Source organism: Paroedura picta, chromosome 8 (assembly GCF_049243985.1).
Source record: "Paroedura picta isolate Pp20150507F chromosome 8, Ppicta_v3.0, whole genome shotgun sequence".
Classification (NCBI taxonomy): Eukaryota; Metazoa; Chordata; class Lepidosauria; order Squamata; family Gekkonidae; genus Paroedura; species Paroedura picta.
In genome coordinates, this window is record NC_135376.1 from 66,407,749 (window position 1) to 66,423,179 (window position 15,431).

General features: G+C 43.2%; 1 protein-coding gene across 11 annotated transcripts in view; it reads left to right on the top strand.

The window, feature by feature from the left end:
- JAKMIP3 (Janus kinase and microtubule interacting protein 3) overlaps window positions 1-15,431 on the top strand; it is a 144,257-nt gene that overhangs the window by 119,561 nt on the left and 9,265 nt on the right. The gene's annotated exons all lie outside the window — the stretch shown is intronic.

Sequence of the window (15,431 nt, forward strand, 5' to 3'; positions counted from 1 at the left end):
TAGCTGGTGAAGCGGTGGAATTCAGCATCCCATTTTGACTTGAAAGTAATAAATTAGTCATTCTTTTCTGCTTATTAATTTTGCGTGGTACATTTAGTCTTCCTGGGTGCAACATTTCCTTTCAAGACTTTTCAACCAAAGTCTATTTGGAAACCATTTTGTGAAGCCAGAGGTTTCAGAGAGGTCCAAAGCAAAATCCTACCAGATGCAAACAAAAGGAACTTTGCCTCCATGGCCCAAAAGATGTGCTTTTTCTCCTCCTTCCCCTTTTTGTGTTCATTTGGTTTGCTATTTTTTTTTTAACATCCAGCCTGATAAAGCCTTCTGGTGAACTCAGAAGGTGCTTTGTGTTGTTTTGGCCAGCCTTAATAAAATATAGCTTTCCTGGCTGTTAAAATGGTGTAACAATGTTTGTGGTTTTATTCATACTTTGATGATGCTGGTCAATGACCATAAATAAATAATCAATCAGTAGCTTTGGGCTTTTTCCACTTGATAATGTTAATAAGCATCAATTAGATGCAGACTCCTGAAAGAAAAGCAGTTTGTGAGTCCCCCCCCCCCCGGCAAGCTCCATAAACCTTCTTCCAAGTATTGTGGGAACCTTGGACAAAATATTCCCTACATACTCTTGCATGAGAAGAGCAAGTTCAGTGTATGGCACAAAAGTTTGTCTGGGAGAGAAGGAGAGATGTATGGGATAATTCCTCCTTCCTGTGGTCGCATGACATATGGTCCTCAAATGCCCCTTAGCCCAGTGATGGCTTTATAAAGGACAGGGGACAGGAATGAGAAGATGAGGAAGATCGACTTTTGTGAATTCATTTCATCATTGGGAATCCAACCATTTGTGTCTGCTTTTGAGCACTACTGTTTACTTACCTTGACTTTATAAAGCAGTTATCTTTTCAACTTCCACCTCGACATCCCCACCAACAGGTTCTGTTGGTCTAGAGCCCTAAGAAATTACTGCCATAAGCTTCTGAGGAGGCCCACACAGCCCTAAAGAAGTCCAAAGGCTCAGTGTTGTACCATGGAGACAGGTGGACTTGTTCAGATAAGTGTTGTCATAGGCAAGAACATCCTAGAAGTAGAGGCCCTGATTCACCTAAAGAGTATTGATCTTCAATACTATTGAAACCAGTGGGGGTTAACATTAGTAATGTCCCATTAACGACTGTAGGAGTGAAGAATATGTAACTAACTTCAGTTTTATCAGGACTGGAAAGCCAACTGTTTGTGGGCAGAGCACATGGGGATAGATTTCTATTTTTGTAATTCTGTTTGGGATTTTAGTGAGTACAGTGTATTAGAAAGCTGGCAGTGTATGCCGTGCGGCCTTCATGACTAAAAGTTTTCATTGAACTCAGATGCAAGTGACATATGCACTCCAATTCAAGAGTTAAATGACATCTAGAATCCCAGGGAAGACTGGACTCTGAAGAGTGATCATTCTAAGAATTTACATTAAAGTTTTTAATAAGGCCTTTTCTGAATGTCAAAAACTGGAGCAAAATTAGGCCAATAATTTCTCAATGAGAGGCAGGTGAAAACAGGTGTAAATGAGGGCAACTGGAGAATATGCAGAGCACAAAAAAGGGTAGGAATTTGAAAATCTCCACATTGAATCCCATTGTTCGTTTGCTTTCCCTTGCCCCCCCCTTCCCCAGGTTAATTAGGGATCTGTCAGCACAAAACTTTCACATATAGAAAATAATTTATCTGTAGTCATTAGGTCCATTCCAAATAAACCAAATTAGTTAGTCAAAAGGTTCATTTCCCTTGGAACATGCTAAGGGTCAAAGATGAAAGAACTGTAGATAGCCATTTAAAATCCAATTATTCTGTTTGGTAGAGGAAAAAAAATATAATTTGTCAGTAATCCAGGCTCTTTAATTCTATTTATTATTAATGAATATTTGATAAGGGTGCATAACAAATGAGGCTTTTTCAAAACCAAACTAAATTTCCAAAGGCCTCATCTGTTTAAAACACTTAACTCCTTTTTATTGAATGCAAGATGTTTTTAATATTCTGGCAAGAAACAAACACAGTCATACAGTAAAAAGAAACATGAATCTTAAAGGGTGCATTGCATCTTATTGCCTTTTGAGACAATCACATTCTAAATTATACAAGTAATAAAATGAAAATGTTGTCCTAGACAAAGTTCAAACAATGTGATATTTGATGAAGGCTTTTGGGGAGCTTTTTGTCTGAGTTGAGTAATAATTGTCTAAACTATGTTTGTATTGCCTGTGCATTCAAATCCAGATTATAACCATCTAATCCAATTTCTTCTCTCCAAACTGAGAAGAATAAAGGGTGAAAACAGTGCCTGAATTCATGAGAGCAAGGATGTGGTCCCTTCACAACTATTTCTTTTGTATCTGAATACTTGTGTTTGTTGTGCCTACATTTTACATAATATTAAGAGCTAAAATACAATGGTAACCAATATCAAAGCCCCAAATGTCATTTTTATGCACTATGCTTTAATTACCATGGTTGGCCCAGTTGTCAATCCAGTTGAATAGCATTTAGTTCTTATAGAAGCAATACTATTTTCATGGTTCATATGCATGTGTTATAGTGGGCAAAGTTCAGGATATTGAAATACACATACCTGTCAGTCCATGAACAGGTTTAGGAAAAACAAGGCAAAGTAGGTATTATAACTGGCTTCCTAACCTTTAACCCCTGAGATCCTTTCTAGTTAGAACTCTTGAGACAATAAAAATAGTAATCATGACTCCAAATGGGCCCTCATACGTCCCATTTAGCATCTGGACCTGCTTCCATTTATTTCTAACACACAGCACACAGGCTAAGCAAGGAAGGTTCACATCAAATACAGATCAGTGCATTGAATACATAGAAATAGGATTCTTATTAGGAAATGAGATCACTTGGAAGTAGAGCTGCCAGGTCCCCCTGGCCACCAGAAAGGGTGGAGGGGAAGGGTTACCAGATACAGGTTGGAAACTCCTGCGGATTTGGAGGTAGAGACTGGGGAGGACAGGGACCTCAGTGGAGTACAATGCTACTGAGTTCACCTTCCAAAGCATCAATTTCTTTCAGGGAAATTGATCTCCATGGCCTGGACACGATCTGTAAATCTAGGGTATCCCCATGTCCATCTGGAGGCTGGCATCCCTATTTGGAAGTCAAAACGTAAAGCAAAAGAAGCAAATGTGAAATTCTGGACACCATGTTGGTATGGTTTATATCTGCTTTGTAGTATACTCCTAAGACTTTTCTGGAAGTAAACCCCATTGAATAGGAACTGTGTCAGATTCAAAGTAGGCCAATTTAGGATTGATCTCTTAGTTACAGGGTTCCAGGTGTCAAAACCACTGTACCAAAGCAACATAGAAGGCCAAGGAGACTGGCCATCATCTTAGCACAGTGTAGTGCTTAAGAGTGGTGGCTTCTAATCTGGTGAGCTGGGCTTGATTCCCCACTCCCCTACATGCAGCCTGTCAGAATCCTGTCACAGCTCTTTCAGCTCCACCTACCTCACAGGACGTACATTATGGGGAAAGGACAGGAAGACAATTGTAAGCCTTTTTGGCTGATTCCACATGGGTGGAAAAGGCCAAGAGGACGATCATATGGAAGTGGAGCTAATCCCCGCTTCCACATGACACAGCTGCTGGTCAGGCCCTCTCCCAGGTCTGCCATAGATCAGGCTCTCAGTTGCCCTGGGCTAAGGGAACACAGGAGAATCTGCATTCCCTTGGCCACTGCGAGGGCCAACAGGGCCTGTGTGGACAAGGAAGAGCCGGGCCTTCTAGGCACACTCCTCCCTGCCCTATGGTGGCCCAGAGGGGGGGAAATGCCCTGGTTGGCTTCACAGTGCTTTGCCATGCTGCAGGGCAGACCAGGACATTTTTTTTATTGTGCAGGAAGGTGGGAATGTGTTCCACGCAATCCCACCATCCTGTAAAATAACCCCCCCACACACACACAGACGTGTGGCTGAACCATTCTGCTGCTACTGTGCTTCCTGGGGGGACACTGAATGCTGCAGAGCATGAAGTTCCACAGCAATACACTGCCAGTGGTCTGATGTGACCACCGTCATGTGGAATGGGCCTTTGAGGCTCTTCTGTTAAATGCAAGATATAAAAACCAACTCTTCTTCATTACCCTGATGTATGTTGCCAAAGAACATCTAAGAGAATCAAAGAATTTACTCCATCGTGGAATAAGCTCTAAAAGTAGTGGGTAACTTCAATTTTGCATTTTCCAAGACTTGCTTTGGCTATTTTTCACATAATGAGTCCTATGTGTAGCATGGCTCCAAATAAAAGTATGTCATTGTTTAAGCTGTGGTATGAAGACTATAGAGGTATTTCAGCACTATAATTCCCAGATTTAAAACAAATGATGTGCTCAGTCTGGTTTAAGTAAATAATTCCAAAAGAAGTAGTTATTAGTATTATACAACCAGTACAATAAATCAAATAAATCCATTTTATAAATCTAATAAAAGGGGAGTTCTGGAAAGACGAACATTTTCCAGCTGAATACTGCCATTAAAGGGCACTTGCAAAGAGAGCAGCATTTCAGTAACATGAAACATATTTATTGAACCAAGAGGAGAAAAGGAGATCTGTACCCCCATAGAAAAACTAGTTTGACATCTTGCCCTTAACCCATGCCACCGGGCTCTTTGGTTTTCTCCATCCAAACTGCGAATTGCGGCAAGGGTAACTGTCTGTCTGCATTCCCTGCTGTAATGCTAATTCCCCCTGCTAGAACAGCCTTAAGCCACATCCTTAACTTTTCCTGGTTTAAAATGTTTTGTGTCAGCTCTTCCAACCCCATAGTTTTAATGCCAGTAAAACTATTATTCAGTAATCACTATTACTATGTTGCCAACTAAAGGCTTGATGTGTGATTACACTGCTTTTAAGATTCTCGGATAACATTAAAAATCTATTTTAGTGATCTTTGCATGCCATATAAGTATAGCACTGAAGCAACAGATATGTTTGAAGGCTGCATTCCTGACTGTTGTAAACTGTTCCCGTTGTTTAATGAAGACAGCTCCGCACTAGTGCTTCAAAATTCCAAATGTGAGCTTTCATGCTATAAAATGAAATCATCAGTATTGTGGTCCTCACCAGCTTCCTAAAATGCATATTCAGAAGCTTCACATGCACAGGTTAAGTCATGGTTCTTAAGCCAGAGTTAAGATCTGAAATGTTACCAATAGAACCTCCCTGAAACAATCATTTTTTGAACTGCCTGTTGTACCACCTGTTGCAAAAACATCCTGGCTCTCAGTGTTCTCTGACTGCTTGTTCAGCCTTGCACTCCAAGTTGGCTGAGAACCAAGGAGGTCTGGTGCTTTAAAACTCATTTCCCTGCCACCCTTCCTTTGGGGTACCTAGGATCTAGCAAAACTGAGTCTAAGGGACCACCTCTCCCAATACATTCCTCGGAGAGCATTGTGTTGTGCAAACACCAATTTACTGGTGGTGCCTGACCCCAAAGACATCCGCCTGGTGCTGACTAGAGGTAAGGCTCTTTGGATCCTGGCTCCCACCTGAATAGCCAGTTGAAATAGAGGCCCTGACAGAGCTGTCAAAGTTCTGCAGGGCCTGCAAGATAAAGCTCTTCCACCAAGCGTATGGTTGAGGACATGGTGGCTGGAAATGATATGGGCCTTTGGCTCACTCCACCCAAGATATCAGACAGAAAGACAGTGGAGGAAAAGATAAATTATAGTGTGTTGTAATCTGTTTTAATCGTGGCTTTATTTTTTACTGTTGAAAATCACCTCGAACTTTGCTCCTTTTGCATGTCAGAAAATTCGCGCGGCCATGTGTGTATTGTGTGTGAGAGAAATGAAGACATATGAGTTTTCCCTCTCCCTTTTCCTCTATGTCTGTATCTGCCTTCCTAGACAAGGCAAACAGCCTGTGGTGAAATGTGAGTGAGATTCTTTCTGAGCAGCCTTTCGTAAACTACATCCCCCCCCCCAGATCCTGGATTAAAGAATGCTTTAATAACAAATCTTTAAACCGCCCGTGGCGCCACGGGCGCCACGGACTATATAAAAGGCTAAGCCGTTCTGAGGCGGGATGTGTCCGTGATGAGGAAGGGTCCGAATTGGACCCTTCCTCAAGACAGACAATCGGAGGGACCAATCGGCAGGCGCAAAGCGCCTGCCGATTGGTCCCTCTGATTCCCAGCCTCAGCAACTGCGAGCCGCGCGCAGCGCGGCTCGCAGTTGCTCCCGGCCTGATGCGGCGAGAGGCGCGAAGCGCCTCTCGCCGCGTCAGCCTGCTGCCCGAGGGAGTCCCCGGCAGTCGCGCGGAGCGCGGCTGCCAGGGACTCCCTGCCCCTTGCGAGCCCCTTGCCCCCGACCTGATCAATTGGGAGGCACTTGGACCCTGCAGCCCGCCGCCATTACCGCGCTTCCAATCAACAGCGCAGGTCGCCTCCTGCCCGCGGGGAAAGGAGGACCCAGCCGCCGTGACTGTGCCGCCCGTCCCATGCAGCCATCGCAGCCGCCGCCCACCGCGCCCCCGGCCCCGCTGCGCACTCCAGCCACCCGTCGGCACCTGCATCCTGCTCTACACACCGCCCGCTTCCACTGGCAGCTGCCACTCCACCGCACCAGCTCCAGAGACCCAGGTAGCCCTGCCCCTTGCAAGCCCCTTGCCCCCGAACTGATCAATTGGGAGGCGCGAAACGCCTCCCGATCCGCCCACCTCCACCTTCGCTTCGACCCTGCAGCCCGCCGCCATTACCGCGCTTCCAATCAACTGCGCAGGTCGCTGCCTGCCCGCGGGGAAAGGAGGACCCAGCCGCCGGTCCCATCGCAGCCGCCACCCGCCGCGCCCCCAATTGGTCCCTCACAGCAGGACTGACTAATCGGGAGCCGCTCAGCGCTGCCATTTCCTCGATGGCGCTCCGCCCACCCAGTCGTGCCCTTGCGCCGCGCCCTGCGACGCCCAGCCGCCGCACCGCTGCCGGAGCCTCAGCCATGCCTGCAGCCGGCCCACATGGCCGAGAGCCCCCCGCGCCGCCACCTGCCGCGGCCGCAGCTGGACGCAACCGCCATTGCACCACCGGCCTCTGTCCCGCACACTTACGGGCATGCCGCGCCACGCCCCTATCGCATACTGTGCTGTCGGCAGGCCGCGTCCCCGCTGCGCCGAGGAAGTGAGCTCCAACGACACACCAACCCCGTTCTCTACAGCTCGCCGTGATTCCTCTCCCCATGAGACGGCTGCTTAGGGCTTCCCATTGCTGCGTTTGCAGCGAGAGCAGGTAACTTTACATGGCGAAAACAAACTGCTAACGCGGGACCCCCCCCCAAGAACAAAAAGACGTCTTCGCTCCCGTTAGACTCTGCTGCGGTTCTGTCTACTTGGCAACAAAGTCAAGACCGCGGAGAGGGCAGGGACTTCGGTGGAGCCTGCACATCTTCAGGGATTCACACACGCAAGTTCACAAGCACCTTGAAAACAACACAGTCTGCAGCCCCAGGTACCTAGCGCCGTGGGGGGGGCCATGAGCCACGCCACACCCGACTCGACTCGCCGCTTGCACACTCGCCCGCTCACCAACTCCAATGGCCGCCCCGCCCCTGCTCGCGCCGAATCCCCGCTAGCGCCCGCTGCATTAAACCTGCAGCGGGCTTATTTACTAGTATAAATATAAAGCACAGATAGTTGAGAACAATCAGTAGACAAGAAGATGTAAAGAAAGCACATAGAAAATAATTAAAAAGGGTAAATTGCTAGCTAATCCGATACTTATAAAGATCCTCTCTACATTCTTATTTTTAGGAATGGGGCTAAAACCAAGGATCTTGGCACAACCTGTGAGAGCCTGCACTTGATATTAGAGCGTGGCCTCTAGCCTTAACACAGAGCTCCAATCTAGCATAACATAGTTATGGGTTTTCTTATAGCTGGCGAGTTCCCTCGCAAACCAATTAGAATTTAGGGAGAGCCAGCTTGGTATAGTGGTTAGGAGTGCGGACTTCTAATCTGGCATGCCAGGTTCGATTCTGCACTCCCCCACATGCAGCCAGCTAGGAGACCTTGGGCTCGCCACGGCATTGATAAAACTGTTCTGACCGGGCAGTGATATCAGAGCTCTCTCAGCCTCACCCACCTCACAGGGTGTCTGTTGTGGGGAGAGGAAAGGGAAGGCGACTGTAAGCAATTTTGAGACTCCTTCGGGTAGAGAAAAGCGGCATATAACCAACTCTTCTTCTAAGAACCAACTCTTCTGGGGTGTAGGCCCCCTTCAAGTGTGCTCTTGACCAACCACTACAAAGGTCTGGATAAAAGCAGGCCTGTCAGGGTAAGTAAATAGATAGATGGATGGATAGATAAATGGATAGATTAGATAGAGTAATCCTCAAATATTCTAGAGCAGTTTAGCCCAATTGTGAAAATTGGGACTGGAATTCAGCTTCTTTTTCCATCTCAATCTGTCACTCTGAACCTGTCCCTCTCATCCTGGGGTATAACTTGAGCATTTAATTGTCCCGTTCCATGGGATAAGCTCCTGTTATACTAACAGCATGTTTATCCTTTTATACCTACTAGTCTTGGCAATCCATTTAAGCAATGAAACTATACTGAAACTATTACTTGGGCAGCTGCATCTAAAGTATCCAGTAGGCAGGGTGCAGCCAGCTAGCTGCTATAGCATCTCCATTTCCATGTGTTAACTCCTAGAAAATATTGCCATGTGAATTTGCTGAGGTTTGTTGAGGTTCTTTTCATCTTAACAGACTTGGAACATCCATTACCTCCCCATCCAAGTACAATAGTACAAGGGCCCTCACTGAGACTGCTACAGTACCTGTTCTTGGACTGGACCTAAATTTATGCCAAATGGTGTCCTGCTGCATGGGGTACTGGTTCATAGGGTAGTGCAGAGCAGGAAAATATATGGCAGTAATCTGATGCTATTCATTGTAAAACTTATGAATGCCCCATTTGAGTCAATACGTAAAATATTACTCTAAATAGACCACACATGCCTCCAAATATGTTGTTCACATATGTGCATCAGGCATAGATATGAAATACTTTATGAAACGCCTTTCAAAATTTACGTATTTCTATAGAGTGGATCCTGAACCTTAAACATTCTTTGCATCTCTTGGTTGAATGTCGATTAGGACATTTAGAACAATAATTGCAGCAGTTTTCCCCAACATGTACTTGTAGTGAACCCTTCAGTTTGTTCCAACATTAGCAAAGACATCCTCTCCCTGTGCACATAACCATACTAAAGAAATATGCTTCATAGAGATAAGACCTCGAAGCTCCATTACCGTATCTTGAAAAGCGGGCATTTAAAACTGCCTATATTTAGAAAATTTTCAGGCAGAGTTCTGGGACAGAGACATCTTTGCTTGATTTAGTAGATGATTTTTATTGTGGACAAAGGCCCTTTGATTGTTTCATTGGATTTATCTTCAGCTTTTGATAGACCATGCCATCTTATTGAGGCACTTGGAAGAAGAAGTAGGTATCAGGGCTAAGTGCTAAACTGGTTCAAATTATTCCTTGCAGATCATACTAAAGGGTTGCTCTGGAAGATCAGTGGTCAGCAGTCTAGCCTGTGGACTTCCATAGGGTGCAATCCCCTGCTATCTCCCCTGCTATTAAATCTCTCTAAAGTCCTTAGGATAAATCAGTCATAGTTTTGGGATTGGATGTCATCAATATGCCAATGATACTTAGCTCTATATATCTCCTGTTAATAGAGGCCTTGAATAATTGTTCTTCCCACTTTTGATGGATTTCAGATGACAATTGTTGACTTAGTTAAGAACCTTGGGATTATAAATTAGAAACTCAACTTTATTACTAGAGAAGCAAGTTAATGCAAAGGCTTTCTCCCAACTCAGCCTAACTCAAAAGAAGGCCCCTTACCTTGATACTGCTCATCTGGCGACCTGGATCCATGCCACAGTAACATCAAGACTAGACTACTACAAAAACTCAATTTGGAAACTCCAGTTGGTGCAAATTGCCACCACTCAGCTATTAACAGGAGCTAGATGGAGCACTTATATTATTCCCATCCTGCAGGCACTTCTCTGGCCACCCATTAGTTATTAAAGGTGTTAAATATTACATACAAAGCTCTTGATGGCCATAGGTCCTCATAACTGCAAGACCACCTTTTCCTCTATGCTGCACCAGAATAGCTTTGTTCATTGGAGCAGGGTCTTCTGCAGGTGCCAATGTTCAAATGGGTAAAATCAGCTATTTTGCATACACATGTTGTACCCCCTACCTAGTGGAAGAAAACTGCCTGAGGAGGTCAAGAAGGCTCCCACTCTTCTGGCTTTCTGCAAGCTATGCAAGATTGAATTGTTCAAGAGGGCTTTTCTACACAGGCCTCAGAGTAGCCCTGTCCTAAAGCAGCTGTCCCCAACCCCCGGTCTGGAGACCGGTATCGGTCCATAGATCAGTCGGTACCAGGCCACGGTTCCCCCTCATCTTCCTCCCCAGCTGCTGCCTCGGGAGCTGCCCTGCCACTCTGCCACCAGCTTACCTTTGATGCTCTCCGGCAGCTGCCATGGCTGGGGCTCCCCCTCGACTTGGAACTGTGCAGCTGCTGGAAAGCAAGCAGAGCAGGGGCTCAGGCAGCGGCGACATCCCTCGTCAAAAGACTCAGCAAAATTGTCTCAGCAAAATTGTCAAGCGTTGACAGGTCCCTGGCGATAAAAAGGTTGGGTACCACTGTCCTAAAGGATTCACAAAATTACTTAGAAAAATTATTAGGAACTGTGGTCTGCACTATTGTGCATAGCTTACTGAAACTGGGATCCTATTATGGAATTAATATTTATACTTTCTTTCAGTTATGTATTTCTATTGTTTTGTTTACTGAATGTCCTACCCATCAGTTGTATTGACACAGTCTGTGTAATCTGTCTCAAGTCTCTGTCTCTGTCTAAAGTCCAAGTGAGAAAGGTAGGAGAAAGGTAGATATATGTAACATAAACAAAATTGATAATATCTTCAGCTCTTCTCTTCTAGTTGTTTCTTACCTTATGTCTCATGCTATTCCTAAGGGTCCCCTACCCCCAGGAGTGAATTTTCAAGTTCTACCAGAATTTGCGTTGCGAACAACAACAACACTGCAGTGGGAACAACACCTAAGTCAACAACAATTAAGCTCCCTTCCTTGAAATTGCTCCATGAATTTGTAAACTATTTAACTATTGCCTTCTAAGCATACCCCTCAAAAATGACATTTGAATTAGGAACCATAAGATTTGTTGTTGTTGTTGTTGTTGTTGTTAGGTGCGAAGTCATGTCCAACCCATTGCAACCCCATGGACAATGATCCTCCAGGCCTTCCTGTTCTCTACCATTCCCCAGAATCCATTTAAGTTTGCCATAAGATAGACTATTCCAATTTTCAACAGAAAAATAGTTCAAGAAGACATATGCTATGGCATAATGTTTATGAAGGACATCTTGCATTATGAAGGGGGTGTTAAATGGTGTGTGTGTGTATATCTATCTATCTATATATATAGATAGATATATAGATATATAGATATATATAGATATAGATATATAGATATGATTTGGGGGATATCAATTTAAGTATGGTGAAGTCAGACTAGAATGGATTAAGGATGGATAGGAGAGATACAATTCAGATACAATTCAGATTCACTTGTGGAATTGATCTGAGAGGCACATGATTCATTTCCCACTGCTATCAATGCATCTCTTCCAAGAAGATTAGGCTAATCATAGTGCAAACCTAAATAGAGTTCCACTGTTATAAACCCCTTTTATCCCCAGTAGTGTTAAGGGCATGACTGTTCTTAGGATTGCACTGCCAAAGCTGGATTTATGTCGTTGGCTCACTGGTTTGCAAAACTCCAGATGTGTAATCTCCGGGCATGAGCGAATCAATATTATACCCTCTTTTACAAGCCACACTTTTACAGCTTGTCTCAATCCGTTTTTCTTAAGCCCTAGTAATGATGCAACCTCTTGTGTCTTTTTCCATCTCCATTTTTACTAGTATATTGCTCATTTAGAGATCTCAGAGGAGTTTCAGCATCTTACCAGTCTATTAGCCATAGCTTCATTTCCTGCAGAAGACCATAAAGATGAGCAAATGACAACATCACTAAATGACATCTTCTCTTTGTCACCCATTTTAACCACCTTCCTAACAGCATATCATATAAATAAGAGCAGATCCTGATGGGCTCTCCCTTGCTTTTTGGAACCTAGGATTCGTGTAGCCACTTACACCTATTCTTTGAATGTAGCAGTCTATTTCAATGACACTTCTGTGGGATCTCACATTGTTATACGTCTCTTGTTTTAACTATTCACTACTCTAGAACATCACAGCACTGCATGATTCAGTGAAGATTCCTTCTTTTAGATCTCCTTAGTTCAAAAGCATTTCCATACTGGTAAAGCTTCTTTTGGAATGTTCTGCGCATCTAGCAAGGAGAGGCAATGGTTCAATGATGGAATTTTATTCCCAGTTTTATTCTCCATTTAAAAGGTACCAAATGTTGAGAGAGCAGCTGTCAAAGTAGACAATACTTTGCTAGAAGAACCAGTGATTGGGTCATATAAAGCAGCTTCTTATTAAGTCCTTAACTCTCAGGTTTAATTCTTATGATAGGGAAGTTCATAAGAGCTCAATTGACATCCTTTTCACAGTTCACAGTGATGGCCATTAGCTTTCAAGCCTTAAGTGTACTGGAACAAGGATAATAGAAAAAAACTGCTTACTTCCATATGAAAGTCAGTTGTGTCTAATATTCTGTGGAGGTTCTGCTTGATTTGTCTATTTCTCTCTCTGAATGGCAGGCATGTTTCAGCATGCAAGGTGGAACAAGCCATGCCAGACTGGAGAGTCATCAGAGAATGAGGACCTCAAGGTCTCAGAAGAGACAGAAATGTAGAATAGTATTCAGTTCTCAGATACAAACCATTGTTTAATGACACAAGTTTTAATTTGCCTTAGCATCTGGGAGCCCTGCCTTATTCTGAGATAGTGTGTCCACATTTCTGAAGCATGGCAATCGAAATAGATTCACATTATATCAGTGGCAGGAGCATCTAACCTCACCACAATCCTGAAGAACAGTTCCATACATTCAAGCAGCAAATATGCAGTATGTCAACCTGAGGAGCATTTATTGAGACTGGATGAGACCTAAATGCCAAGCTTGTTGCCCACTAGAATATCTTATAGAAATGCCCGCATTTATCTTTGTCTACTACAGACAAGACCCCCTATTGTCAATTAATTGTCTATGAATAACAACTGTTTCCGTGGGTTTTTTTAGGTTTATAGAAATGACTGTTAATAACATTGGCGATCAGAGTGCCTCCTTTTTGCAAGGGCAGCTCTAGAGTGAGTTGTGTTTCACTGAGAGATCTGCTTAATGCATTCTCTCAACACATCTACCTCTCGCAAGATGTTTATGGGCTATGAATAATGGCAAAATTGATCAGTACTGACTACACTACTGATGGTCTTTGGCTGCGCTTCAATATTAGCATTTTTATTAAAAAGAGGCCTGGTGGATGAAAGAAGGAGATATGGTGCTGGAAGCCAGCCTCAGTTGCAGGAAGAAGAGTCAATTGTTATAGGGAAAAAGGAATTTTTGAATCCTTTTTCCCTGAGATTACCATTTTAGCATCTATATTACTTTAGAAAAAGATTGGGTTGAGGCGCTCCCCCCCCCCAAAAAAAAACAGGTGATTAAAAAACCCCTATATACAGGTATCTCTATAAGTCAGCAAACTGAACAGGAAATAGAATTACTTGGCTTGTAGATATCCCCCCAGTAGTATTTCACTGATATTGTTAAGTGCAGTGTGTATTCTGGTGATAATTTGCTCCCAAAATTGGGATATTACTACAGAGCCCTGGACCAGTTGGATCAAGATAGTTTATTTCAAGGTAGTTTATTATTATTGTTGTTGTTTGATTACTTAATGATTTTAAATAAACTGTTCTGGGTTTATCCCAGTTTTTTTTTCAACATTTTCCCCCTCCCATTGGAAAACGGAGCGCTGTTTTGTTCCTTTTGTTTGTAAGAGTCAGGTGAACTTTTTAGTCTTCATTTCACAAGTAAACTGTTGTCTGACTGGCTCTCCATTTCTTTCTCATTGATTATGCTGGGTATGGTTGCATAGTACAGTCATTGCTTGTCTTCAAATGTTCAAATGTGTTCAAATGTTTAGGACAATTTTACTGACAGTAAATTTGGGGGCTGGTAGAAGGCTTGAATTTGCAAATACATCATGATGTCAGCTGTTTAAGAAACTCACTAGAAACTGTAAATCAGCATAGAGTTTTATTCTATTTCTCTTCCCCACCCCCCTTCCAAAATACTTTTTTCATAATAACCCACTTCTGATGGTCATGGTGTCTGTTTTCCTTAAGCCATATGGTGGCTTATGCCTAAAGCCCAGTTGAGAATTGCCTATGAGGACAGAGAGACCATCTGCTGAGTGTCAAATGGGAATAGTTTAATCCATTCACCATGATACTCCTACTCTTCTCCTAAAGGCAAGATTTTAAAAAAAAGGCAAGGAAATGTGATTTTGATATCAGGATGCTGAATTTTAACAAACTTCCAACAAATCCATCGACCTCTCTCTCTTTTTTGATAAGGACTACTATGGACCTATTTTTAAAGCTTCACTTGGATTTTCTAATGAAGCATCTTGAATATATTACATTCCCCTCGGGGATTTGTGTTTCAACACCAGCATTTATTTTCTATATGAATTTTTTGGTTTGAATTTTCCAATTCTTTGGTCCATTCATTGATCTGTAGATTGGTTGAAGGTTGAATGATATAATATCAATATAATATCAATATAAAGTCCATTATATTCTTTAGAACAAGGTGTGTTTTAGTTTCTTTACTGAGTAGTGGGAGGGAGAAACACTAGCTATATCCACTCTGGGTCTTCAAGTATTTGGGCTGTTGATAAGAGCTTGTTTTATAACAGTGCTTACTGTAAAAGGCTGTCAGGCTTTTTTTCTTTTTACTCCATTTGGCACATTAGACATCGAATAGAGGGGGGATGCGTATTTCACCGTGCCAAAAGCCCCGCCAATGAGAAGTTACAATTTTTGTAATCTATAGTTGTTGTTTTTGTGGGATGAGCAAATTTTAAGCTGCATTTTTTAAAATATGACAAATTCTTCGCAGGCAATCAATCTGGTATTGTTCCCTTTGTAATTTCCTTGGATTTCATCATGTCATTTTATTGTGTTGTAACTGTGTTGCTGGGCTGTGCTCATGTTTGTAAGCTCCTTTGGGCTAAATGAAAAAGATGGGGGTTTAAATATGGCTAATGTTTAACAGCTTACCAGATTTTTTTTTAAAGCCTTACAAATATCACAGGGAACCTGATTTGGGT